General features: G+C 42.3%; 1 long non-coding RNA gene across 1 annotated transcript in view; it reads left to right on the top strand.

Annotated features, from left to right (window-relative positions):
• LOC105482468 (uncharacterized) overlaps window positions 1-8,048 on the top strand; it is a 63,087-nt gene extending 55,039 nt beyond the window's left edge. The window contains exon 4 of the long non-coding RNA XR_987636.2: window positions 7,972-8,048. This is a non-coding gene — a long non-coding RNA (uncharacterized lncRNA). The remainder of the gene's footprint in view (window positions 1-7,971) is intronic.
• Window positions 8,049-27,716: the final 19,668 nt, after the last annotated feature.

Raw genomic sequence — 27,716 nt, 5'->3', positions numbered from 1 at the left:
TGTCACCCCTATGTGACATAAGGGTTCCAACAAGGTGGGCTTCCAGGTGTTGATCCAGTGGGGAGTGCAATGCAGAGGTGACAAGGAAGGGACACTCTATGAGTTTACAGGAGCTGTCATAACAAAGTACCACCAATTGAGAGGCTTAAAAAACCAGAAATTTATGGTCTTATCATTCTGGAGGCTGGAAATCCAAGATCAAGATGTTGGCAGAGCCATGCTCCCTCTGAAGGCACCAGGGAAGGATCTAGTGTTCCAGGCCTCCCTCCTGGTTTCTGGTAGTTCCTTGACTTGTGGCAGCATGAATCCAACCTTCACATGGTGTTTTTCCTCTGTGTGTGTCTGTGTCTAAATTTTTTCTTCTTTCTTTCTTTCTTTCTTTCTTTCTTTCTTTCTTTCTTTCTTTCTTTCTTTCTTTCTTTCTTTCTTTCTTTCTCTTTCTTTCTTTCTGAGTCTCACTCATTGTTGCCCATGCTGGAGTGCAGTGGCACTATGTCAGCTCACTACAACTTCTGCCTCCCAGGTTCAAGTGCTTCTCCTGCCTCAGCCTCCCAAGTAGCTGGAACTGTAGGCACACGCCACCACGCTCAGCTAATTTTTATATTTTTAGTAGAGATGGGGTTTCACCATGTTGGCTAGGCTGGTCTCGAATCCCTGACCTCAGGTGATCCACCTGCCTCAGCCTCCTAGAGTGCTGGGATTACAGGCATGAGCCACCACGCCTGGCCCAAATTTTTTCTTTTGATAAGGGTACCCAGTCATATTGTTATCAGGGACTCACCCTACTCCAGTATTACCTCATCTCAACTAATTATTATATTTGCAACAACTATGTTTCCAAATAGAGTCACATTTTGAGGCACTGAGGTTAGGATTTCAAAACATGAATTTGGGTCAGGAGAACATAATTCAGCCTGTCACAGACCAGCCTCTGGATCATCCTTTTCACATACAAAATGCATTCACCCAAACCCAACACTCCTGGAAGTCTTGATGTATTCTAGTATCAACTCTAAGTTCAAAATCTCATTTAAATATCATCTAAATGAGGTGTGTGTGACACTCAGTGTGATTCATTCTGGAGCAACATTTTTCTCTAGCTGTGAGCCTATGAAACCAGACAAGTTTACTTGCAAGATAGAAATGTTAGGACAGGTATAGGACAGACACGCCCATTTCAAAAAGGAGAAATCAGAAGGAAAAGGGGACTCAAAAGTTCTGAGCAGGTTCAAAACCTAGCAGGATAAATTCTATTAGATTTTAAGCTTTGAGAATAACCATCTTTGGCTTGATGCTCTGTCCTCTGAGCTCATTTAAATTATGCAGAAAAATTAATTTGCTCAAAGTCTACTGATTTAAAATATTAATCACATCTAAAAGAAAACACCTTCACAGCAACATCCAGACTGGTGCTTGACCAAGCAAATGAGCACAATAGCCTAGTTTAGTTGACACATGAAATTAACCATTGCAGATACTTTTTGAGAAATTACCAAAATATATCCAAGATGCAAGAAAGTCAGGAAGAAGCTCTTAAGAGAGAAGGTGAAGACATGTTTTGGCTGCTTGTCTTGGCCTGTGTTCCAGAGGGGCAGGACTCAGAGGAGTCATCAACTAAAGATTGTACAAAGCCTACTTTTAATCTGTCACAACGGTTTAGATCAGAGGAATGCACAGAAAGAACTTTGTGCTTTTGGTTATGACAGAGCCAGAGAATTTTCTCTAGTGTCCAAGGTGAAGACCAGATGAGGTGACTAGGAAGTCAAGTGAAAATAGTGTGAGGAGTAGCCTGAGAGGTACCATAATATGCCAGCCCAAAATATGCCTCTTTGGCGTATGGATTGTTTTGAGCTCGAGGCCACTGAGAACCAGCAGTCTCAGGAAAACTCTAAAACCAAGGCACATGGTTTCCCTTAATAAAGGAAATTTAGATTTGTAGAGATATCTCCCTCTGTCATACCAGGAAAAGGAGTACTCTTAGCAACTTTTATCAATGAAGAAGGTACTATTTTAAATCCACATAACAAACTTTACTAAACAACTCTTGTCTACCATACTTTTCCTGGTCACCATCCCATAACTTGCCTCCCCCAGAAACCCCTTTTCCTGTGTTTTATGTTAAGGTGGCATATAAGCCCAAGTTCTAACCACTCCTTTGGGTTACTCACCTCTGGGTACTTCCATGTGTAATCAGGATGCCCATGTTAATAATCTGCTGCTTGTATTTCTCTTGCTAATCTGTCTTTTGTCAGCCCAATTTATAGGCCCCTGCTGAAGAATCTAGAAGAACAGTAGAAAAAATATTTTTTTTCCTCCCTTGTAAGCTCTAAAAGACAACTGACTGATCTAGGGTGTGCTGGGAGGGGGAAAGCCACTCGTGACCTCCTAAACGTGTATCAACAGACCAATAGTCTATTGTATTGTATTTGTCTGTCTGTCTGTCTATCTATCTATCTATCTATCTATCTATCTATCTATCTATCTATCATCTATCTATCTTCAAGTGCCATGTGTTGGTCTTTTGCAAGGACATCTCCCCAGCAGGCAGCACAGGACCTTATGCCTAGCAAGTATTCAAGTAAGAGCTACTGAATGAAAATGTCAATGGACTGCACCCTGCTTCCTAAAGCTCAGTGGTGACTATATGTGTGTGTGTGTGTGTGTTTGTGTATGTGTATGTGTTTGTGTATTTTTGAGACCATCTCACTCTGTCATCCAGGCTAAAGTGCAGTGGCATGGTCACCACTTACTGCAGCCTCAATCTCCTGGACTCAAGTGATCCTCCCACCTCAGCCTCCTGAGTAGCTGGGACTACAGGCTAATTTTTTATTTTTAATTTTAGTAGGGACAAGGTCTCACTATGTTCTCCAAGCTGGTCTCAAACTCCTGAGCCCAAGTGATCCTCCAGCCTCGGCTTCATCCAAGTGCTGAGATTACAGGAGTGAGCTATTGTGCTGGTCAATAACAACATTTTATAGCAGGGTGAGGAAGATGCAATTAGTTTGTGGAGTGCAGTGAACCTATCTCAAAGCCGTGTTTGTCAAGCCAGCACACTGTCTTTCCCTAGGTCATGTGGCTGTTTGCACAAGGCTGATAGCTGAAAAGAGACAGATGTTAAAGAACCCCCTGCCACCACTTGGCTGCCACAAAAGCCTGGTGGTTGTGTGATCCTAAGTTAAGATAAAGTGAGTCGGAGGATGCCAGCCTGCTTTCTTCTGTTCTCAGTCTGTAACCAGAGATCCTAATCTTGATGCAAAGTTGAGGTTCACTTCTGGACATGCTTTATTCTAAAGGGCATGGGGGGAGGAGAAAGGGCACATTCTGAGGAGGAGGGAGGCCTCCAAGAGAAATTCCTTCCTACTGGGCAAGGGCAGCAGCACGTTACCCACTTACATCCTCCTGGAAGCCTTCTGTTTGTCCGTCTGTCTAGGGCCCATCTTGTGTGCACTGAAGGGAGGGACATAGAGCAGGCAGCTTGGGTTTATGATGATATTTCCATGTCAGCCTGTTCGGCACCAATGCACTACACAAAACATACGACACGTGATATTCCTTTCCCTGGTATTGCTAACTTGAAATCTGTGTGGCTCAGGGGCCTCCTGCCTTTGAATAAGACTTGGGAGAGAACCAGACGGCGATCCGAGCCTCTAGCTTTCCATTGACAAGGAGGCAGCTCCAAACTGGGATTACTGATTTCCATTTCAAAACTGCGTTCAATTTAGTTGATTTAAACGACTTGACTTTCCTCTGTGAAATGACTGTGGCACGTGAGCTCAGCCAGTTGCTCTTTGAAAGGCATCAACACGCTCCCTGCAGGGACCGATGGAGCTCCGCCACCCATTGTTTATCTAAAAACAGCGTTTTATTATTGTCGCTCAATTAGTCCAGACAGCGGACACAAATGACTTTCAACAGCTACATCCTGATGCTCTGCATCACACATAAAATGCCAAAGATTGCTCTAATAGCTAGCTAATAAAATCAAAATGTGCCTTTGTTGACTCAAGATTACTCATATCGTCACTCTTTCTACCGAAATCTCTTCTTAATCTAATTACATACAATGTTTCCACTTTAGTAAAAGAACATTAACCTCAATAATCAACAATTCTGTCCTCAATTTATTTATGAGCAAGCAACCAAGATTTTTCTGAACGTAAACTTTGAAGGAGAGTTTATTTTCTACACACAAACTAGCATATTTTTTTCTCTCAAGGTCAAAATATTATTGCCTCTAGGGTTTTTCCCTTCAAGCTTTTTTTCTTCCTAAAAATTGCACAATCTGTCATTTCATAGACACCCATGAAAAGCCACTCCTAAGTTTCTCCCTGTTTATACTAACTGCTGTGAAAATGCTATTATACGCAAATATTTCAACTGTTTTGCAAACATATGCTTTCATACACTCATACTCACCGCAGGCACGGTTGCCTGAAATAGGAAAGGCCCTTTGAAAAAGAAATGAAATGCATTGAGCCTCTCAACATTTGTCATTTTTCAATTGCGTCTTGGAAGCATGGATGACTTTTAACATTTAGAAATTACATTTGCCAGTGATTGCACTAGAACTTGGTTCTTTGAACGAAAAGATCCCTGACACTCGATTTATACCTCTAATTTAGAGCATGGGAAAAGTTGAGGATCAGAGACATGAAGAGATTTAGCTCAGGTGAGTAACCACATGAGGGACTGGGACCCAGGTGTTCTAAGAGCTCCCTGGATGGGCGCAAACACAAAATACAAGAATTGGGGTAGTAAAGACACCTCCTTATGGTGGGGTCATGAGGGCCTGGATTCTTCAGTGAGGGTTTAGTTGTTTAGCCGGACTGAAGCTGCGCTTTGTGGCTGGCCGCCACCACCCACTCCATTACCTTCATCTCAAAACACACACATGCGGTCTTTGGTAATATAACATTTCTCAAGTTTTCATTTGAGTTTAAGGTTGGACTACATCCAGGCCAAACATAAAGAAAATCTCAAGGCCGGCCCTCCCCTCCTCATAAGCCCTGCCAATTTCCCTCAGGTTTCAGCATAGATGGGGAACCAACGTTACCTCACGTCTCCAGACTCCAACTCTGGGCAGGCTTGGTCTTGCCCCCTCTCTGCACCCTCCTTGGGGTGAGAAGAAAGAGGGTGGTGTTGGCAATGTGACAGGAATTCCTCATTTTACCCATAAGCAGAGAAATTACAATAAGTCAGGACTGAAGGCCAAAGTCAAGGAACCTGCAATGGCAGTGGTAGGAGCCTGTGAATGAATGTGCATCTGGGAAGCCAGAGCTCTGTCCTCCTGAGCCCACTTCTTGCTTGTTACCTTGGACTGAGCCTCCAGCATTTTATCAGGAGAACCAGAAGCAGGAGCTCATGGCCAAAGAAGTGCCTAAGAGTCAAACAACCTTAACTTTGGTCCATAGCAAAATACATCTGTCACTTAACTAGCTCTAAGCCATTTGGGCACAATTCTTTTTTTAACTAATTAATTAATTTTAGAGACAGAGCCTTGCTCTGACATTGAGGCTGGAGTGCAGTGGTGTGGCCAAAGCAAACTACAGCCTGGAACTCCTGGGCTCAAGTGATCTTCCTGTCTCAGTCCCTTGAGTAACTAGGACTATAGGCATGTGTCACTATGCGTGGTTAATTTTTAAAATTTTTTTGTAGAAACAGGGTCTCACTATGTTGTCCAGGCTGGTCTTGAACTCCTGGCCTCAAGCAATCCTCCCACCTCGGCCTTTCAAAGTGTTGGGATCACGGGCGTGAGCCACCACACCTGGCCATGGGCACATCCCACATTTTTTTCTAATTATGTTATCCTTACCTCTCGGTGGAACGGACTGCTCTTTGAAAAGCACAAAATGTCCCGTCGATGCAAATCCTTAGTTGCCCCAATCTCTTATTTTTGTGGAATGATGATGAATGCAAAGAAGAGGTAAGAGGCATCTAATGTCTGCAAATGAGTTAGAAAAAGAGTACTTTGGCAGGATCACAGGGTTATTTTATTAATTATGAGCTATTACTTAGGGATCATATGTCCTGTGTATGCCTTTAAAAAACACTTTTTTTTTTTTTTTTTTTTTTTTTTAAATCATGCTGTTATCCTTCTGGCCCTCAAATTCTTTCAGACTGGTGACAGTTGGTTGGTTTCTCTTCCTTCGCTGCCTGCCCTCACAGGGTGAAATACCATCCCCAACTGGGGGCTGCCATCCAGCTAGCTGCTTGGCTGGGTGGCGGGCTTCCTTTATTTCCACTGGCTAACGTCTCAACAGTACTGTACTCCGGCTTTTAAAACCTTCCGCAGGAAGCCACACAAATGACCCTCAAAATGTGTGGGTTTCTCTGGAACTCTTCACCTTGAATTTTTAAGCCCTCACCCTCTCTTAAGTTCTGGCCTCTCCTGCTTTCTGAAACCACAAGGCAGTTAGAGATTCTAATCTCACAACGCAAGTCACTTTGGCATTCACAGTCAGATGTCACCTGGGGTCACATTTGCCTGTATGTGGTGGAAAGTTCTAAGCAGTTGCAGTTGCTTTTGTGATATGCCAGTTGACTTGGAGAGACAGCCCCAAAACCCAACAGGAAGGTGGGTTTTCTGAGGCATGTTAAAAATATATTTACGTTTGTTTGTATGTGAGCGATTATTTTTAGTCTGCGGAAGAGGATTTGACAAGGATCTAGAGGCTCAGTGGGGGCATGGCATAACTAGCGATATTTGTGCCTGGACAAAAGCAGTCATTTGGGCTCTTCTCTTGGTTGTTACCCCACTTTCCTTTCTCCTTGCCAGTCCCACAGTTATGGAGAAGGAGGTAACACGGAGCCTGGGTCTGCTTCTCCATGTAGTTTCTCTGTTCCTCTGTAGACTGCCTGCCACGACCAGCATGCCATTCTTGAGCAGCACATAGTTGAGCTTTTGGCTTCAGGAAGCTCTTTCTTGCTGTTAAGTGGCAAGGCTGTAACTTCAGAGGTCTCTGCCCTGTGGTGCTGTGCTCAGCATGGCCTGGGTGCTCAGTGGCTAGCAACTGTGAGCTCAAGCCTCACCTTCGGGCCATGCGAGCAGGTTGGCTGGACATCTATAATCTAGATAGTTCCTGCTTTGTTGTGGGATCTCCACCCACTGACAGGTGGCCAAGAAGTTTAAAAAGACATGCTGGTTCTTCAGAATCTGGTTTTATGCATTCTTTTCAGTTGGAATGACTGGGAAGTAGGGGAGAAAACAGAAAAGTGCACTGGTGCCCTCCTGCAAATGCAGCATCTGTCCCACCTCCATGCAGTCAAGCAAAGCAGAGGGAATGTGAACCAAAAACTTTAAGATGAGGTGAGGGGAAGACCCCAAAGGACCACTGGCTGACACTAACTCTGGGACCAATGGCAGGGCCCACAGCATTGACAAATCAACGGTGACCGCTCACAGCCTTTGGTACTTGTGCACCACGGATTGCATCAGTGGAGTTTCTCTTACAGATAAATGTACCAACCCTGTGTATGACTGACCCAAAGCAATGCCTTGCCAGCCCAGAGCTGCCATAGCAAAATACCACACACAGGGTGTCTTCAACAACAGAGTTTTATTCTCTCACACTCTTGGAGGCGAGAAGTCCAAGATCAAGGTGGCAATTTCATTCCTGGTGAGGGCTCTCTTCCTGGTTTGCAGACAGCTGGCTTCTGGCTGTGTCCTCACATGGCCTTTCCTCTGAGTGTGCATGAAAAGAGACAGGAGGAGACATCCCTGGTGTCTCCTCCTGTCTTTACGAGGCCACCAGTCCAATTGGATTAGGGGTCCACCCTTGTGATCCCACTTAACCTTAATTACCTCCTAAAGGCCTATCTCCAAATACAGTCATATTGAGGGGTTAAGACTTTAACGTACGAATTTGGTGGGGACACAGTTCAGTCCACAGCAAGTCCAGACAATATATAGCTGACTCACTTAGTGTTTGGACCATTCCCCTTACAAGCCCTTTATTATTTTCATGTACCCAGGTCCAGCTGTGCTCAAGCAGCAGCTGTATCTCTTTATCAGAGAGCTGCCCTCAGTCCAGAAACTATTTTGATAGTGCAATAATGAAGATTGACTTCCTTCTAGAAATGACAGTCTTTAACTGGTGAATGACAGGTGAGAGGGAGGTGTAAATACTCCAGCTTCCGTGGTCCCTGGCCAGGACAGCAGTGACAGTACACAGGAAGATCTGGAGAGACGGTAAGTCACATCTCAGCATTTCCTTTCCTGAGGCTTTGCTCAGTGTTGCACCTTGTCCCGGCGTCCTCCTTTCCTTCTGGGGCCCACTTCTCACCAGTTTTTCCTGGCAATATTCCTTAAGTGAATCACTCAGGGTCTGCTTCTGGGGAGTCCAACCTCAGAGAACACAAAACCCAAGTGGAAATATTAGTTCCAACACCCAGAATCAACCCAGCATCCCCTCAGCTTAGAAGATTTCTCAACATTTTGAGGTTCAGGCTTCGTAGGTCATTTCATAAAGATTCTCAGAGTGAAATAATCTATAATTGTGTTACACAAGCATAATAGGCAACTGTTTTTCCACTCTACAGGGTCTTCTAGAAGATCCCAGCTCAAAGTCAGTACCAGGGCCCTAAGGGAAATTTTGCTTCCTCAGTCTTAATTCGGAACAACCCAGGCCTTGGCCAAAACTTGCAACCAAGACACCCACAAATCACATCGTGTTCCCCTCTCCCTGTAGCCGAGCAAATATCAAAGTCAACTGGGGCTTTGTATAGCATTCACCAACTTTGGAAAACTTTTCAAAAATTGTTTTAGTTTCTTTCTTATTGTCTCCTCAGAGTCTGGTAATTCTGGAAAGAGGCCTGTAGATTGCCACTTGGGGAGTCCAGCAGAAAACTAATCCTGCAACTCCAGAAAGCTGGACAATGACCCCGCTTTTTCCTTTACTGGGAGCTGTCAGCTCTCTCCTTCTGCCTGGCCCTTGGAGCCTTGGGATTGACTCCTATTGCTCTGCAGAGTGGGCTGCACTGGACACAGTGCAAAGAGTAAAACCAATGATTCAGATGGGGAGAACTGCAGTTACTCGAGCTTCTCCTGCCTTCTATTTACGTAAACTTCAAGAACATCTAGTTTAGGAGAAGCATTCACATTTGATTCAACATGACACACTCCCCAGGAAACTTTCCACAGTGCCCACATCACTAGAGCCTGGACTTGCTATGATCACCATGGCCCTTGGGCCAACTCTGGGAACATTCCGAAGATACAAGCTTGGGCCAGAAGCCTAGAGAGAAATACCCAGAAGTCCTACTGGTTATTCCATCTCAATACACACTTCTCAGACAAGGGCTTGTAGGAATGCAGATAGGACGGGAAAGGAGGTCTCAGGAAAGCTCTCCAAGTCCCATTTCTTAGTCTTAGCTTCCCCTGTTGAAGGTACTGATGGCCTTGGAATGGTGGACTGGGACCTGGATTTTCATGTATAGTTTAGTTTCTACAGAGTGTGCTTCCCAAGCTTTGTGAAGGAAAGGAGAAGCTCTGTGGGAAGGAAAAAGATGGAAGTGGGGAGAGGAAAGGAGAAGCAGTCGGTAGCAAGGTTTGCCTTGTGTAGGTCGTGACTTATTCAAGTTTTGCTGGACATGCGTTTTAGGGCCTTGTTTTCACCGTTAACGCACAGATATGAGGGCGGCCTAGTGAGCACATCCCCCTGCCTCCCCCCATCGCAGGAGTGTTTGTGTTGGAGGAGGGAGTGTTAAATTCCAACCTCAGTACAACTCTTGAAGACTCTGCCAGTTCAGGTATGGCAAACAACAAAATGTATTTTTGCTTTTCTTTTCTCTTTCCTTTCTTGCCAATCAGAGTGAATGGATTTTGAGCTTTCATTGGTGTTGTTTAAATTAATTTTTGATGAAAAAATAAAGTTGGTGGCAGGGGAGTGGGAGTTAAAATTATAGCCTGCTCTATGAAGGCAAAGTAATTTCTGGAGGGTCATGAGCTGCCACTGGCAAGCGTGGCCTGGAGTCAGGAACAATGTACTTGCTGTTTCAGGAGCAAATCCAGGCTGGAGTAGGCTCTCTCCACATAACTCCGGATTGGATTTAGTTCTGGATGCATGCAGACCTCTCTGGCAGCTGATGGACAAGCTAGGGCTGTATGAGCATTGGCCTGTCACTGGCCTAGACTTTATTCTTTAGTTCTGAGGCCACAGCATTTCATATGGACTTATGATTCCAGTGAGAGAGGGAGAGTGGAGAAGAAACTGGCGTGGCCCCTTGGCTCCTTTATTACCTACGATAGTGCTTGGTGTGCCATAGGTGCTCATCATGTGCATGTTGAGTAAAGAACTTACCAAAGCAGCCCTATTCTCTAAGTCGTTCACTGAGGAGGTGAAAGTAAGATACAGGGGGTGCTATTAAATGAGAGAAACACACAAGGATCTTCTTAATTTCTCTCTTCCTAAACCTAAAAATTAGATGTGCCATTGAGCTTTGTGAGAAAGGGGATGAAAGAAGCATTACTTGAAGTGAGTCATCCATGCTTGATCTACTCTAGGGGCAAGAAACCAGTTGGGTGTTGTGCATAAGGACGTGGACCCTGCGGCCAGACTGCTTGGATCAGTGTCCTCCCTCCACCACTTTGTAGCCATCTGACCTCGGGCAAGTTCCTTCACTTCTCTATGCCTGGGCTCCTCATTTATAAACTGGTGATATGAACAGAGCCTATGTTCTAGGATTGCTGTGACACTTACATAGAAATAAGTCAACATATATATAGCGCACAGAACAATGCCAGGCACACAGCAGTGCTATTTATGGTCTTCTTCCTTCCTCCTCCTCCTCATCCTCCTCTTCCTCCTCCTCTTCTTACTTTATGCCATTTTACCAGATAAACACTATTTTATTTATTTTATAATTTAGGAACTGATTCTAAACTATATTAAGTAATTTGTTTAAGGTCGAGCATCTAGTGAGTGCTGAGCACTGTGTTGGAGCTTCAGTCTGCCTGATTTCAAGGCCTGTGCTCCTTTCAAGGTGAGGTGTTTGACACATCCCCTTCTTGCCATCCTGGTGGCATCCTCTCAACCACCAAAGCTTATGAAAACATGCCACTCAGGTTAGCTTCCACCGGACACTGACAGAGGAGCAATTATACCTGTGCCAAGGAAAGTTCTCAACGCCAATAAGGGTTCTGGCTACTGTGGTATACTTAGAGGAAATGAATTTAGGAAGTTTTAATTAAGATTTCAAGGACAAGAAGAGGAAAATATGAAGGAGATGGAATAAATATTCTTTGACTTTGACTGGGAGGGTCAAAATGCCCTTTCGCTGTCTCATGAAGATTGAAGTTCTAGGATTCAGGAATAGAATTCTTTGCTATTGGGTATTAAAAAGCAATAGAGCTCCAAATATATGCAATCAATTTATCCCATCTTTAGGGAAACCTAAATCTAAGCCGCCTAGTATAGAGAACCACTTGTCCTGTGAGTAAAACCACTTTTACAAGACTTAACAGAGAATAGGAGCAGGAAAGAGACCAACATAAGGCAGTTGCTAGAGAACAGAATTGTTTTACAGTTCTGACTTCACAACCTCATTTTCCTGACCTGATAGTTCTGAGATAAACTTCTCTGGGTGTATCTAGAATCTATTTCTTCTGTGAGGTGGTCACCAGGCCTGGTGACCTTTTAAGTTTAATGTATTAGAGCCAGCTGGGTCTTTGAGCCAGTGTAAGGAGACCATGTGAACACTTGTAAGCCATGTTTCTTTGTCCAGTAGCGTTTCAGTGCTACCTAAGCATCTGTACAGCTATTGTGTCTGACCTGCTCTGGTGATTGAAACATATAGTTGGAACAGGAGGCAGTGTTTTTTTTTTTCTTTTTCTCCAATAGATTTCTAAAACCTTTAAATGAAGTATTGCATATACACAGAGAATTACATAGATCATAAGTATATAGTCCAGTGAGCTATCACAAAATGAATGTACCTGTGTAAGTGCCACTCAGGTTAAAGAATAGAGCATTATCAGCTCCCAAGAAACCCACTGAATATTCCAGTTTATCATGCTCCTCCTTCTCTCCAAAGGTTACCACTGTTCTGACTTATAATGCCATGGGTTAGTTTTACTTATATTTGTATTTGAGCCACATATAATTAGAATCATACATTCTGTGTTCTTTCAATTCTGGCTACTTTCACTTACTGTTACATTTGAAAGTTTCAGTAGATTTGCATGTAAAAGGAGTTCATGTATTTTTATTGCTGAATAGTTTTCCATTCTATAAATATACTATGAGTTATTTACCCATTCAACTGTCCATTTAATGGTTATTTAGGTTGTTTAAAATTTGAGGTTATTATGAATAATGCTGCCACGAACATTCTTATACATGTCTTTTGTGTATATTTCTGTGGGAGTACGTATCTGCAAGTGGAATTGCTGAGTCAGAAAGTGTGCATATAGTACTCAGCGTTAGAGGAAACTTGCCAAAGAGTTTTCCAAAGTGGAAATGTGCCAATGTACGCTTCCATCAACAGTGTGTATGTTCAAAATCCTTGCTAACATTTGGTATTGTCAGGCTTTTAAATTATGATCATTCCAGTAGGTGTGTAGTGGCATGTCATTGTGTTTTTATTTTTTATTTTCCTGAAGACTGATAAAGTTGAGTACCTTTGAAAATGTTAATTGGCAATTTGGCTACCTTTGGTGAAGTGTCTGAACATGGCATTGTGTTATTTGTCTTCCTTATTGATTTGTAGTTTTTATATATTTTGGACATGCGTTCTATGTGTTGCAAATAATTTCTCCCACTATATCGATTGCCTCTTCAGTACTTTAGTGGTATTTTGGGGTGAACAGAATGTCTTAAAATTAAAGGACCGCAACTTATCTTTGCCTTTGTGATTAGGACATTTTGTGACTATTTAAAAATCTTCTTCCAAGATCATAAAGATATTCTCCCATGTTAACTTCTAGAACAGGGGTTGGCAAACTATGGACTGTGATCCAAATCCATTCTGCCAACTGTTTTTGTAAATAAAGTTTTATTGGGATACAGTCATGCTCATTCATTTACACATCACCCATGATTACTTTTGTGCTACAACAGACCTTATGGCACACAAAGCCCAGAATGTTTATTCTCTGACTCTTTACAGAAAAAGTTTGCCAAACCCTCCAGAAGATTTATTGTTTTGCCTTTCACATTTGGAATTGATATTTGTGTATAGTGTGCGGTAGGGATCAAGATTTTTTTCCATATGAATATGTAATTGAACCAGTGTCATTTATTAAGGGATTATCCTTTCCCCATGATTCCCTATGTCATAAATCAATTCAAGTATACATATATGCATGGATCTGTTTCCAGATTTTCATTTCTTTTTATTGGTCCCATGACCAATGCCACTCTGTTTTACTTGGTTCACTTTTAAAAGTGAGTCATGATATCCTCCCATTTCATTTTTCTTCAAGATTGTCTCTGTTACTGTTAAGACTTGACATATCTATATTAGTTTTCGAATCAGCCTGTCAATTTCCTCAAAACACCTTCCTGGGATTTAGATTGGCATTATATTGATTCTGTAGATCAATTTGGAGAGGTTTGACTTATTTACAGAGATGAGATCCTTCCAGTTCATAAAAGTGATGTATTTTTAAATTTATTTAGGTCTTCTTCAATTTCTTTCAATAATATTTAGACCTGACATTGATATCCTGTGCATATTTTTAATTGGTTTATCTCTAGGTATCTTTGATGCTATGATAATTTATGTCAACACTAGCTTTTGTGTAAAAGAAAAAAATGACTAACTAGTCACCTACTGATATGGTTTAGCTCTGTGTCCCCATCCAAATCGCATGGCAAATTGCAATTCCCAGTGTTGGAGGAGGGCCTGATGGGAGGTGACTGGATCCTGGGGACAAATTTTCCCCTTGCTATTCTCATGACAGTGAGTTCTCGCATGATCTAGTTGTTTAGAAGGGTGTAGCACTTCCCCCCTCTTTCTCTTCCTCCTTCTCTGGCCATGTAAGATGCACCTCCTTCTTCTTCATCTTCCACTGATGATTGTCAGTTTCCTGAGGCCTCCCCCGCCATGCTTCCGTGCAGCCTGCAGAATCAGGAGCGAATTAAACCTCTTTTCTTTGTAAATTACCCAGTCTCAGGTAGTTCTTTATAGCAATGTGAGAACAGACTAATACACCCAGCAAATGCCATGCCGTAGTGGAAATATAGTGGAGACCTAAAACAATATTACATGTTCTAAGAAATAATAATTGTTGGGTGGTAAAGGGAAATGACAAGCCTGGCAGGAAAAAATAATCACACACAGCACATGTATATACACATACTCACTTAAGTGTCTGTCTCCTCCATGAGTTGAGAATGCGTACTGGTATTGGCTCACGTGGCCTTGGGCTATTAAGACTCTATGACAGAATGGAAAGAGTGTTAGTGGAATGTCAGGACTCCTGGATCCTAAGCTTGGTTCTTCACAAACTAGTTGTGAAATTTCAGGCAAAGCTCTACTTAACCTCCTTAGATCTCAGTTTTTACACCTCTAAAAATAGAGTTGGCTCTAACATTGACTTATAAATAAGGAAAAGGAACCCTTTGGTTCCTGGTGAGTTTTGATATAGGGATATCCTGGGTATGATTTGGGGGGGTCTGCCTGCCAAGAGATTTCTTAAAGAAAAGCTATCTCCCCACTAGTTTGTGAATGCTTAGTAATTCTTTGACAGAAAAAATGTCTCTGAGAGAGGGGATCCCCTGAGGTGAACAAGCAGAGGAATAACAGATGCAAGAAGAGATCACAAGGATCAGGCACAGGTGTCTTACCTGAAGTACATTCCAGAGGTGGAGAAGGTTCAGGAAAAAGCATAGAGGCAGAAGCTGGCAGTGCCCATGCAGGGACTTCCCTTTGAATCATGAAAGTTTCATAGAAGAGATGAATTAGGATTCTGCCTTAAAAGTATTTAAAGAAAGAGTTACAATCAATGGACAAAAAGTGCTGCCATTTCTCTTTATGTTTAACAGTGATGATGAGGAGTGGGTGGAGCAGCAAAAACTGTTTGTCAGAATTCATGGTCCTTCTCACCTAGTAAAATATTCACCCTGGAATCTTTCCTGATCTTTGATCCCTGATCCCTGCTGCCCGATCAGAGACTCCATTCCCAGAACACCCCTGCATCTGGGTTGTGTCAGTAGAATATATAAAATTGGTATTTGTTACTTCTGAACCACGACCATTGAGAAGCATGTGTGCCTTCTCCATCTTTTTTTTCTCTTTATATGGCTAGAACCTAAGGACTCCCAGTTCCCAGGAGATAGTGGAGCCACAAGATGTAAAGAGCCTGCCTGAGCTTTGTGCTGCTATAACAGAATACCTGGGACTGGGTAATTAATTAAGAACAGAAATTTATTTTTCACAGTTCTGGAGGCTGGAAAGTCCAAGATTAATGCACCAGCATGTTAACTGCTTGGTGAGGGTCTAGTCTTTGCTTCCAAGATGGTGCCTTCAATGCTGCAACCCCTTGGGGGAAGAAGAGATGTATCTTCACATGGTAGATAGCAGAAGGGCAAAAAGGGATAAACTTCCTCTATCAAGACCTATTATAAGGACACCTAATCTGATTCATGAGAGTAGAGACCTTATGGCTTAATCACCTCTTAAAGGCCCTACCTTTGAATACTATCACACTGGCAACACTCGAATTTTGGATGAGACACATTCAAGCCATAGCAGAGCCTCAATCCTTGAGTTATCTCATTGAGGAAAGTGGTGTGCCTACCAGGAATACTTGCACCAGACTGTTTGGTGAATGAGAAATAAAATTCTGTTGTGTTAAGTCACAAAAGTTTGAGGTTTATTTGTTACAGCAGCCAATGTTAACCTAAATAATGCAGTTTGTTTCTGAAACAATTCACAGTATTGACAGGAAAGGAATAAAAGCACAATGTTGTTATATGACTGCCGTTTCACCTAGGAAAAGAGAGAAAATGTGAAAGGAGGATAACTAAAAATAAAGTTTCCCCAAACTTTTTAAAGTCACTGGAGAATGTTCACAATTTATATAAAAATAGGATGATAATAATGTCAACACGTAATATCTGTGCCTAATAGATTTGCACTCCCCCAAGTTGCATTTTAATTTCCCTAAATTGGCTCATGACATATTCTTATGTGGGATTCAACATTTAGCAACAAATAAGACTTCCTTCTCTCTTGGCACTTCTTACTCCTCCCTTTCCCCCACGCATCCATATCCCTGCTGCCTTCTCCTTCCCACAAAGTTCATTTTTGGCAAAGTGGTTTTTATAAACCACACATTTTAATGAATTAAGTGTAGTCCCACGATCACACTTACATTCTCCTACAGTCCCCTGACTTCCACACTCCTACAGCTATGGGAATTTTCCCTCACACCTCCAGAAAGGAAAAAAATGAATTGAAAATTTTGTCTATAAGTAGAAAAGTTATGCACAGAATGTGATGGTTCTCCCACTTTTCTTCTTCTTTTTCTTTTTTTTTTTTTAATGCAAGAAGGAAGATGATTTTCAAACATTGCACGTCCTCTGAGAAACTAAAATATTCAGTGCTGTTTTCTTTTGGCAGTAGCATAATTGGTTGTGATCATAAACCCACATAGTTCCTTTTATCCTTTTTAGTGGCAGCTTCACGGACTATCTTCTACCCTGTCAAAGAAGAGAGTTGGGGTGTTTGACAGCAAAGAAATTTAGGAGAATTTCAGAGCAGAAAAGGACCATGTACATCATAGTTTCTAACCTTCTTATTTTACTGCTGTGGATACTGAGGTTCATAGGTGGTTTAACTTGCCCAAAGTCATGGGGTTAGCCAATAGCTCCTGGGAAATTTAAGCTATACCCAAATTTTACAGTTTGTATCACATGAAGTTTCAATCACACAATCTTCTTGGATCATTGCAACAGCTACATGATGGTACTAGAACCACCCTCTGCTAGAGAAGTGAGAAGACATAAGAATGCTCATCAGAGTGCTAGGCCTTAGAATTGCATCCCTGACCACTGAGTCCATGTTCTCAAGTCCACCTAGCATTTTTTTTTTCCCATTTTTTTGTAGTGTCACCAAAAAAAGCATTAGACACTTGGCCAGGGTCTGGAGTTACCTAGACAAAGGGCATAATCTATGCTCTCCAAGAGCACACAGTTTAGTGAGGGCAGATAAATAAACTGGTGATTCCAATCCAGTATGATCAATGCTTCCATCTTTTGCACTTGGCATGCAATCATTTCAGAAGCAATGGTTGCATTTCCCAAGGGGAAAAAAAAAAAAAAAAAACAGCAGCAGTGGTAGCAGCAGCAGCAGCAGCAGCAGCAGCTGGCTGACTCATCAAATGAGGAGGCACCAACAGCTTTGCCTCCCAACTAAGGAACATCTTACTCAAACTCCCTCCCACCCCCCATCACCACCTGTAGGCTTGGAACCAATAAAGGCTTTGGAAATGAAAGATAATGTGCTAATAGGATGTTAAAACAAAACCACTCTCACCACCCACCACCAGAGGTAGTTTGTGTAAAGGCGTTATTCCCGAGCCTCGCGCTTCATTTCATGACTCCAACTTGTGGCACTTTGCTAGGTTTGCAAGTGTTGCTTATCCAGAGAGCTCAGAGATTGTTTTTGGCAAAGGACTCAAAGCAGGCAGATCCAACCCCTCTCACTGTCTCTTTCTTGTTGCCAAAACATAAGACTCTTAGTTTAATGGAAAAGTCGTGTGAATTTTGCTTCCAAGGAATAACCTGAGATTACAGTTAAAATTAAGTAGTAGAGGAAGGGTGGGAATTAGAAAAACTAAAATCTGGTCCTGAAAATTAATACTGTGTATATCATTCCTTTAATACTGTGTATACCATACCATTAATGCTGTATATTAATTTTAGCTCTTGAACAAGGCTATTCACCTCTTGGTTTTAGTTTTTCCATCTTTGAAATAAGAAGAGTGAACTAAATATTTCCTAAAGTCTCCAACAATTCTGGCAAGTATACATTCAAAATTTTGTTATTTAATTTTAGAGAATATTTATTGAGTTCAGTTACCATTAGTTATGTGCCAGTCACTGTGGCACACACTGGTGAAAAGAGGTGAGAGGCCCAACTGCCTTTCAACATGGCTGAGAGACTAGCTAGGGAGTGGAGCAGTTAAAATTTAGCAGGAGGCATGGGTTTGAAGAGGTGTGCACAGGAAGCTGTGGGGCACAGAAAAAGGGCACTGGGCACCTCCAGGTTTACTCGATCTTTCTCCACTGATAGGAATCAGAACATGCCACTCTAAAATATGCAACTTTAACATATTGATTATTTTGAGCTGAATGAACAGCAGACGTGAGAAAGGCTCTCTGATCTCTCCCTTTCTACCTGAAAGCTGACACAGATTTCCTACAAAAAAAGTGTCTTCCCTTCCCTGTACCAGGAAGAAGAGAACATTCCTATTACTGAAGACAGACAGTGAATGTCAAGATGAATCTGTACAAACAAACCTACTAAAACAACCTTTATCTTCCACTAGTTTCTCCAATATTTCCTAGTCACTTTCCCACAATTTGCTGCCTCGGTCCAAACTCCTTTTGCTTTTTTCTTGTCACATCTCCACAGTTGATCATTCTTTGTTGAAATGGTATATACCGTCTCAGGCCTCTTCATTTCTTTTTTCTATGAAGGCTCCTATGCCATGCAAAAATATTAACATCAAATAAAATGTATATGCTTTTCTCCTGTTAATCTGTCTTTTGTCAGTTTAATTCTCAGGCCCAGCTGCAGAACCTAAGAGGGTAGAGGAAAAATCTGTCCTCCCTTACACCACCTTTGCTCTTCCCTGGGAGATTGGTCTACATGGACCACGTCAACAAGACTCCTGGGCCATCTGGTTTCTTGTTGGCTTCAACTGACAGGCAGCACTTTAGGAGACTCAGGGAGAAAGGAGAGGCAGTTCTGGAGTATTTCTTTCTCTCCCTGGAAGGATGACTCCATCAAGTATCACTGCTCATCCCAAAGTCACCTACTGTCTCCCTTACCTTCTCTCTTATGACCTACAGATAATGAGAGCTCCACTGCTGCTGCTAATCCAGAGTTTCTATACCAGTTCCTGTAGTTTCACTTAACTACACCCAGAACTTTATAATTAGTTCCTTGTAAATAAACTTTCCTCATATTTAGCTTGATCAGAGGGTGTCATCTGTTTTCTGTTGGGACCCTGGAGGATGTAGGCATGAAAACCACTTTTGAGATGTGTGTATATTGGAGGTAGTGAAGGAGCAGTTAGTTAAAAGGAAAGAAGGGGCAGGAGAATGGGGAAAGTGTCCCAGAGGAAAACAGAGTTAAGTCTTAAAAGATGTCTTGAAAAGACGCAATGTCTTGAAAGAAATAATGAGAAGGAAGAAATAATTTCAGAGAGAAACATGTGGAGGCTCAGAGACTTGAAAGTGTCCTAGGGAAGTTGCAAATGATCCAGGTGACTGCAGGGAAGGACTGGTAGGTGGGAGGATGGTAAGTGATGAGGCTGGAGGGGAGGTGAGGGAGAGATCATGAAGGACTCTGTATGTTCTGTGAATGAGTTTGGGCTCTATCCTGAAGACAATGGGAAATTACTGAAAGATTTTTAAGCAGAAAAGTAACATAACCTGATTGGAATTTCAAAATATTCCTCTGGTATGTAGTGTGGGAGAAAGCAGGACTGGAAGCAGGGAGATAGTTTGGCATGTTCCTTCAATGATCAACGCAAGAATCAGTCACAATATGAAATGTGGTAGTGGTGGTGGGGCAGCAGGAAGTATGTGTGAGAACTATTGAGGAATTTGGTGAGGAATTGGGTCCGGCAGTAAGTCTGAAATGATGCCCAGATGTTTGAGTTGGGCCAGTTAATAGATGTTGGAATCATTCATAAACAGACGGGATCCTAAAGGGGGAACTGTATTAGTCTGTTCTCACATTGCTATAAAGAAATATCTGAAACTGGGTAATTTATAAAGAAAAGAGGTTTAACTGGCCCACAGTTCCACAGGCTGTACAGAAAGCATGGTGGCATCTGCTTCTTGGGAGGCCTTAGGAAACTTACAATCATGGTAGAAGGCAAAAGGGGAGCCAACATTTTACATGGCCAGAGCAGGAGAAAGAGAGAAAGAAGGAAGAGGTGCTACACACTTTTAAACAACCTGATCTCATGCTAACTCACTCACCCACTATCACGAAAACAGCACTGAGGGGATGGCGTGACCTATCCATGAAAACTACACCCCCTTGATCCAGTCACCTCCCACCAGGCTCCACCTCCAACACTGAGGGTTAGAATTCGACACAAGATTTGATGGGGACACAGATTCAAGCTATATCAAGAACTAAACTCAATTAACTCTTCATTCGTTTTTTTCCAGTACCCTCAGGAACTTGCCCTGATCACTGGCTTTTTTTCAACATTCAGCCTGCCTGTTTCCCTTCAGTGGCCTCTGCTATTATGACCTGGCAAGTGGGGATCATATCAGTTCCTTCCTCACATTTAAAAATTACTGAGTGAATACATGCACAGTTCCAGGCACAGAGTAAACATTGAGTAGAGGTTACTATGAAAACCAATGTATAAACTCAGTCCAAAATATGGTTATAAAACATCTTTGCTCATTCAATACATCCTTTTCGAGTGCCTACTTCATGCCTTTTGTCGTTTATTCCTTATGTGGGCAACTGTCAAAAAGCTGTGAGAAAGGGCTTATGCCATTTAAAAAATTTCTTATCTCTCTTTGTATTCTTCTCCATTTCTCCTTTGTTCTCCCTCTCTTCTTCTTCTCTTCCTCTTCCTTCATTTTCTTTGGCTTTCTTTTTCCTATATGCATACAGTTTTTGTGTCTGGGAGAAAAAAAGTCTAGAGAGCTAGATTTTTAGAGAACATTAAAAAAAACTTGCCTGGATTATTGATTCATAGCTTTATAATGCACTCAGTATAGTAAGGACATTTATAGATTTCATGAGCTGTTTAATATCTATTTGTGGAGCACCACCATGTGCAATCATCTTGGACTCATTATGTTTCTTTGACTGCCCAGTGAGTCATAATAAGCCTCTGAAAAATGTAGAATAATGGTTTAGAACTAGAGGGAATGAAATAGCAGTCAAAGTCAAATATAAAATTATTAGTACATATAGTCTGTAAGAGTAATCAAGACAAGGAAGGGATAGAGGGCCTATTATTACATGCACATGTGTGCACATGCATGTGCATGCACACAAACTTTAAAGGGTTTGCAGTAGAGGGGAAAGTAGCTGGGGAGCCCTATGAAGAAAATTCTTGAAAGTGACGGGTTGCAGATCTATTTTCCATTAAGATTCAAACACGTGGGGGTAGGGAGCTCAAATTATGGGGAGGAAATAGAAAAGCCAATGGAGAACCTTCTGAGAAGATGAAGCCCTGTACTGAGAGGATAAAAGAGACTTTATTCTCCAGCAGTTAAAATGAAGAGGAAGAGATCATTTCTAAACAGGGCACAAGAAATAGCTTCATTTCTCCCTATTAACCTCTGTTCCCCCAAAGAAAGCCAGTTGAAGCAAGCAGGACAAAAGAATTCTATGTAAGCATAGTGAAGAATACCTTCTCTGATGGGAGCCATATTTTGAAAAAATATTAATGTAATTTTCTTTTTCAATTTTACAAGTATAGATCTTTATTTCTAATTGGTTCCAAGGTCATCAGCCCAGAGGTCTGTCGGTGTGTTCTATGGTGTGCAAAGGGGAAAAAAGAGTGATATTCAGCATTTGATATTTAAAACAGGATTTCAAGCAAGATAATAGCCTTGAAAGAAGACTTTTCTTTTTCTTTTTTTTTTTTCTGAGACCCATCTGAATTGCTTTATCTCCTCTTTTGGCCTATGTACTGAATTCTTATCATTTTATGTTATCTTTGCATCCATTTTGAATATAAATTGGACTTTCTCACACAGAAGCAGGATTTTATCTTCTTCGGCACAGTTTCCAGTTTTCTGCCTCCTCCCAGTTCCTCAAGCTGGTTAATCCAGACATCTGCCCTATACAACTCCTTTCACCTGGTAACCACCTCCCTAGGGAACAGTTAGACGCAGCCTACTTGACTTGCCTCACTGACCTCCACACCCCATGTGGACTGCACGGATGTGCACCAGTGACTACTTCTCAGCCACAGCACAACTCCGTGGAATTCAGTCTGCTTGCTCTAAACTTACCAATTAGAACTCCCCAAGGGAAACTTGCTTCGGTAATGCCCTGGACCCCAATAAAGGCTTTGACCCACAGGTTTTTCTCTTTTCCTTACTCTCTGCCCACTGAGTGAGCACATATGTCCCTGATGGCGCCTCAGTTCCGTTGGTCCTGCAAAGCGTGCTGCCCTCCTTTCTCTGGGATCTGTAAGTAATAAACTGCTGCTTCTGGCATTTCATGTGTTCTGTGGAGTTGCCTCCTCTGTGTCTCACCTGACCAATACATGTGAACCTAACTTCTTTCCAAATCATGGGTCTTCTAGAGAATGGCTATCTTGGCAGGAATAAACTGGACACAGTCCAGATAAGAGCCACAAGGGCATCTGCCAGTACAAACAAATTTTCTGTGAGAGGGGCACCTGGTCACAGGTCAAACACTTAGGCATGAGGCTGTCCACCAAGACAAAGAAGCACCCCAAGAAAGGCACACTGTAAACATCTACAGGAAAATCCTTGGAGCCCTGTCAAGTCAGCACTAGAGTTTATATTCACTGTCTGGAGAGAGACCTCAAGAACAAATTAGAAATACAACAGCCTATTTGGCACCAACAAGAATGACCCAGATCTACCAGTTCCCCTGCAGGGTAGAAAAGTTATTCTTTTGGAGACAACAGGTAGGCCATGAAGCTTGCTGGTCCCTGGGAAGAGGAGATACCACAGAGGAAGACAGGCAAGCCTTGCTCTTCTTGTCCCAGGAGATGATGAGAGGGAAAATGAAGAGAGAGTGAAGGGGAGGGGGCTGATTTAGGACTGTCCAAAAGGATTTAATGCAAACACCAAGGAGGCACTGAGACAAAACAAAGGAGCATTGTCAAGGGGATGGAGTGGGACTGGGGAGAGATTTGCCCTTCTGGAAGACTCTATAAGTTGCTATCCGGTAATGAGAGATTGAATATACAAATGGACAATGACCAGACCATACTTAAAAATAGAACTCTGGCCGGGTGCAGTGGCTCACACCTGTAATCCCAACACTTTGGGAGGCCAAGGCGGGCGGATCACCTGAGATTGGGAGTTTGAGACCAGCCTGACCAGCATGGAGAAACCCTGTTTCTACTAAAAATACAAAATTAGCTGGGCATGGTAGTGCATGCCTGTAATTCCAGCTACTCGGGAGGCTGAGGCAGAAGAATTGCTTGAACCTGGGAAGCAGAAGTTGCAGGGAGCCGAGGTGGTGCCATTGTACCCCAGCCTGAGCAACAAGAGTAAAACTCTGTCTGAAAAAAAAAAAGGAACTCTGACCCACAATCTGCAGGAATCTGCCTACCTTATCTATATAACACCCCCTTAATCTACAATAACCAGCCTAGGAAGCCAGTCTGCCTGAAGTCAGACTTTCAGGAAGCCAGATTGCTGTCTCTAGTAACAATCAATGAAGCTGAATAGTAACTTCTGTAATAATCTGCAAAAAATGACCAGAACTTTATGAATAATGGACGGCTTCCCTAATTTTTATCCATGCTTCCAATGTAGGGCCAACCAGAGAAAGGCAAATATTCACCCCTAAGCAATCACATAGGATGCCCTGCCTCCTAGTGAGCCAGCCGCCTCCAGCTTCCCACGCCAGCCATCTCCAATCAGCATACACCTGAAGCCTTCCCTTCATTCCACCCTAAGGCTCCTCCACTCCTCTGCCCGCCTTTGCATTGCTGCCAAAAGTGACAGTGGCAGACTCCCTTGCTATAGAAAGCTCTGAATAAATAGCCTTTGCTTTTCTCATTTGGTTGGTCTTCGTCTATTTCTACAGTAGAGAAGCTTAGAATAGAGTCAGTTGGTCTAACGTGAGGGCCTCTATGGCAGGAAATAGATTGTCTAGGCTGGAGAATTGAATGAGGAATCAGAGTGTGTTACAAATGGCTATAGCTGAGGGAAGACAAAGTCACCCAGAGAGAGCTGTCAGCCCGGACCAAGTGAGAGGAACCAGAACAAGTATTATCCTGGCTGTGAACTTGAGCTATGAACTCCAGTGGGGTAAGTGGCTAGCAAGAGACTCCAGGAATGAGGCCCTGGACCTTGACCTGTTTATTCTTCCTTCTATAAGAAGACACGTAAGTCACATCCCTTCCCCTATATACCAAGAAACTATCTGGGAGAGGAGCTGCAGAGAAAAGTAGAAGTGTGAAAAATTGGAATGATTGTGCATTTTTACTTAAAGAGGCTGGGTATCCATTAAAGGGGCTATTTAAATGACTGCATCATCAGCTTTGCTGTTATTTCCCCACTAACCAGCTCACCCATAAAAGCATATCAGTTATAGGAAAAATATTAAAACCATATTTTCTCTGCATGTTTAAGTTGTAGTTAAGCAAATTTTATAATTCCATAAGAACCGAAACTAATGTATTTTCTTGTTCCTGTGCTAAACAATTCTGGGATAAAGAATAGGTTTTTAGTTGAACAATGCTGAGATCAGGCAAAAACAACCCAGCTACTTGCTCCAGTGAATACCCACTCCTGGAAAATAAGACTGTGGAGCTACTGAAACTGCTGACTTATCAGGACTAACGGGTCACTCATCAAAGCTCGCTTTTATATTCTTACCTTGTGGTGCCTACCAATCCAAAGCTATTGTGCCATAAGTTCTGCCCAATCCCAACCAGTTCCCTGCCTTTCAATACCCACCTAAGAATCACCCAGACTAGGCCCTAAAACCCTAAATAATCCTCCCCTGACTTCTCTCTTCTGAGATGCTACTGGATTCTGTATCGAGATCAAGCTGATGTTCTCTCTTATTGCAGTAAGTCTATAAAAACCTAGCTTTGCTTAACCAACATTTTTTTTTCTGGTGGTATTTTTGGACACTCCACAGCCAGTGCCATTATGCTTTAAATTGCGTGGTCTGGCTATGGAATGCTACGGGAAAACAGCCACAGGTAACAAGTTAAGCTCATAGCTACAGGAAACAAATGAATTATGTCTGAGCAAAAGTGACTACAACCCAGAAGACCAAAGGTTAGAAGTATACATCCAGGAGAAGCTATAAACACCTATCCTAGTAACAAAGACATAAGACATGTAGTTTCTGTACATGGAATAGACCAATCACACCACTTTTATTTTCAGTGATTTTCTGTACACACAAAGAACAACAATTAAATTGAAGAAGAAAACAGTATACAAAAGAACATATAAAATACCTACGTAAATGTATGCACAGATATTATGCATAGTTGAGACCATGCAAGTTCAGGGGTTCTTTTTCCATAACTTGTATTAAATTCACCCAGTATTTAGGGAATATGACATGGTTTGGTTGTGTCCCCACCCAAATCTCATCTTGAATTATAGCTCCCATAACCCCCACGTGTCATGGGGGTACTTGGCGGGATGTAATTGAATAATGGGAGTGGATTTTCCCATGCTGGTCTCATGACAGTGAATAAGTCTCATGAAATCTGATGGTTTTATAAAGGGCCATTCCCCTGCACACACTCTCTTGCCTGCCACCATGTAAGATGTGCCTTTGCTCCTCCTTCACCTTCCACTGTGATTGTGAGGCTTTCCCAACTGTGTAGAACTGTGAGTCCATTAAACCTCATTTTCTTTATAATTTATAATTGTAAATAATTTCTTTATAAATTACCCAGTCTTGGGTATTTCTTCATAGCAGGATGAAAATGGACTAATACAGAAGAAAAGGAAGGAGGAAGAGAAGGAGAAGAAGGCCCTGATTTTCCTAAGGCATGTCCAACGATTCCTGTTTAATATGTTCACTTTGCACACTCACTTAGCCCACTCCCTTCCCATGGCCCCAGGCTCATGCTTCATGTTGTCCACATAAGCATTTCTATTGTATCTTGACACCAAGCATCAATTCCTCAGTTATCTCAATCTGCAATTCTCATCCATGTCATCCTCAACATCTAATGCTTTATTCCCTCTCCTTGGCTGTCAGTGAGAACTTGGAGGGCACTTGCTTCTATAGTTAACTCTCAGATGAGGGTTGGCTGAATCTTGGAAGCATCTAGGACATTTGCTCAGTACCACCTCAGATAAGCTGTCATCTCCCTGCTGTCAGTTCTGATTGTACTGCCCTGGTTTCTTGGGCTGCCACTGCCTCGTGTCAGGCCCTCTGAAAGACCTCTTTCTGCAGCTGCTATCTCTTGCTTTCTCTGAACACAGTGTCTGCCCACCTGGGAGGCTCAGAGAAACCAAACCCTCCAGTGTGACTCAGCAGAAAAGAACTGGGTTGCTGTTGCTGGCCAACACCATCCTGTTTCTATTTTTCTCCTCATACAGCTGTTACTATCCCAGAAAGTCACTTTCTGTCCCTAAACATCTGTTCTCCAAACATCTTTTTGCCTGTCAGTCCTCCCACCCGGTAGATTTTCATATTTCATCATTGTAGTACCATCTTGTTACAACAAAACTGGTTGAAAGAAGTAAGATTATATAAGTTGGGGGACAAAAAGATTTCTCACAGGGAAACAAATATGTAACTTTAAGTGCTTAAAAGTAAAAAAACAAACAAACAAACAAAAAACAAAGAAAACTTTTCTTTAGAGATGGGGTCTTGCTCTGTTGCCCAGGCTGGTTTTGAACTCCTGGGCTCAAAAGATTCTCCTGAGTAGCTGGGACTACAGGAATGAGCCACCACATCTGGCTCTAAGAAAGTTTTTTTGTTTGTTTGTTTGTTTTTTAAAGAAAACATTGCACTTATTTTGTGTAACTTCATAGCACTGAAACACTGAAACAGTTGGTGGAAATTATAGAAATGGAACTCTTTGCTATAACAAGGACGCTCTTGTGATAGCTCTTGGTTACAGCAGCTAGACATATTAAATGAACAAGCCTACCTGTAAAGTTCCTAGATTTCAGTGCAGAATATTTCTGTGTGTTCTCTTTGTGAAAGTCTGTCAAGCTTATGACCTATGTACTTTTTTGTATGTATGTTATTTTTCAGTAAAAAGTGCAAAAAATGAGCAGACCCATCCCTTCATGCATGTGTGTTCTATTGGTGGGGCTTTTGAAGCAGAGACCAAAGGACATCTTTTATTTACGTATTTACTTTTTTTGAGACGGAGTCTCGCTCTGTCACCCAGGCTGGAGTGCAGTGGTGCGATCTTGGCTCACTGCAACCTCTGCCTCCTGGGTTCAAGCGATTCTCCTGCCTCAGCCTCCTGAGTAGCTGGGATTACAGGCACCCACCACCATGCCTAGCTAATTTTTGTATTTTTAGTAGAGATGGGGCTTCACCATGTTTGCCAGGCTGGTCTCGAACTCCTGACCTTGTGATCTACCAACCTTGGCCTCCCAAAGTGCTGGGACTACAGGTGTGAGCCACGGTGCCCGGCCCAAATGACATCTTATTTGGACAATCATAGGAGAGTGATACCTAGGACAGAAAGCTGAATAGTACCTCAGTTTCTTTAGACTTCATGATTCTGTTTCTTCCTGAGATGGAGAATTAGCACAGTGTACAGGCTCCTGCTGCCAAAATCAATCCTTGAGAAGCCATAGAAGCAAGAGGGAAAGATGAATTCCAGGAACTGACAACACTTGCAACAACCGAAA

The sequence above is a fragment of the Macaca nemestrina genome, chromosome 5 (genome assembly GCF_043159975.1).
Source record: "Macaca nemestrina isolate mMacNem1 chromosome 5, mMacNem.hap1, whole genome shotgun sequence".
Lineage (NCBI taxonomy): Eukaryota > Metazoa > Chordata > Mammalia > Primates > Cercopithecidae > Macaca > Macaca nemestrina.
This window is presented reverse-complemented; position numbering and strand designations above follow the sequence as displayed.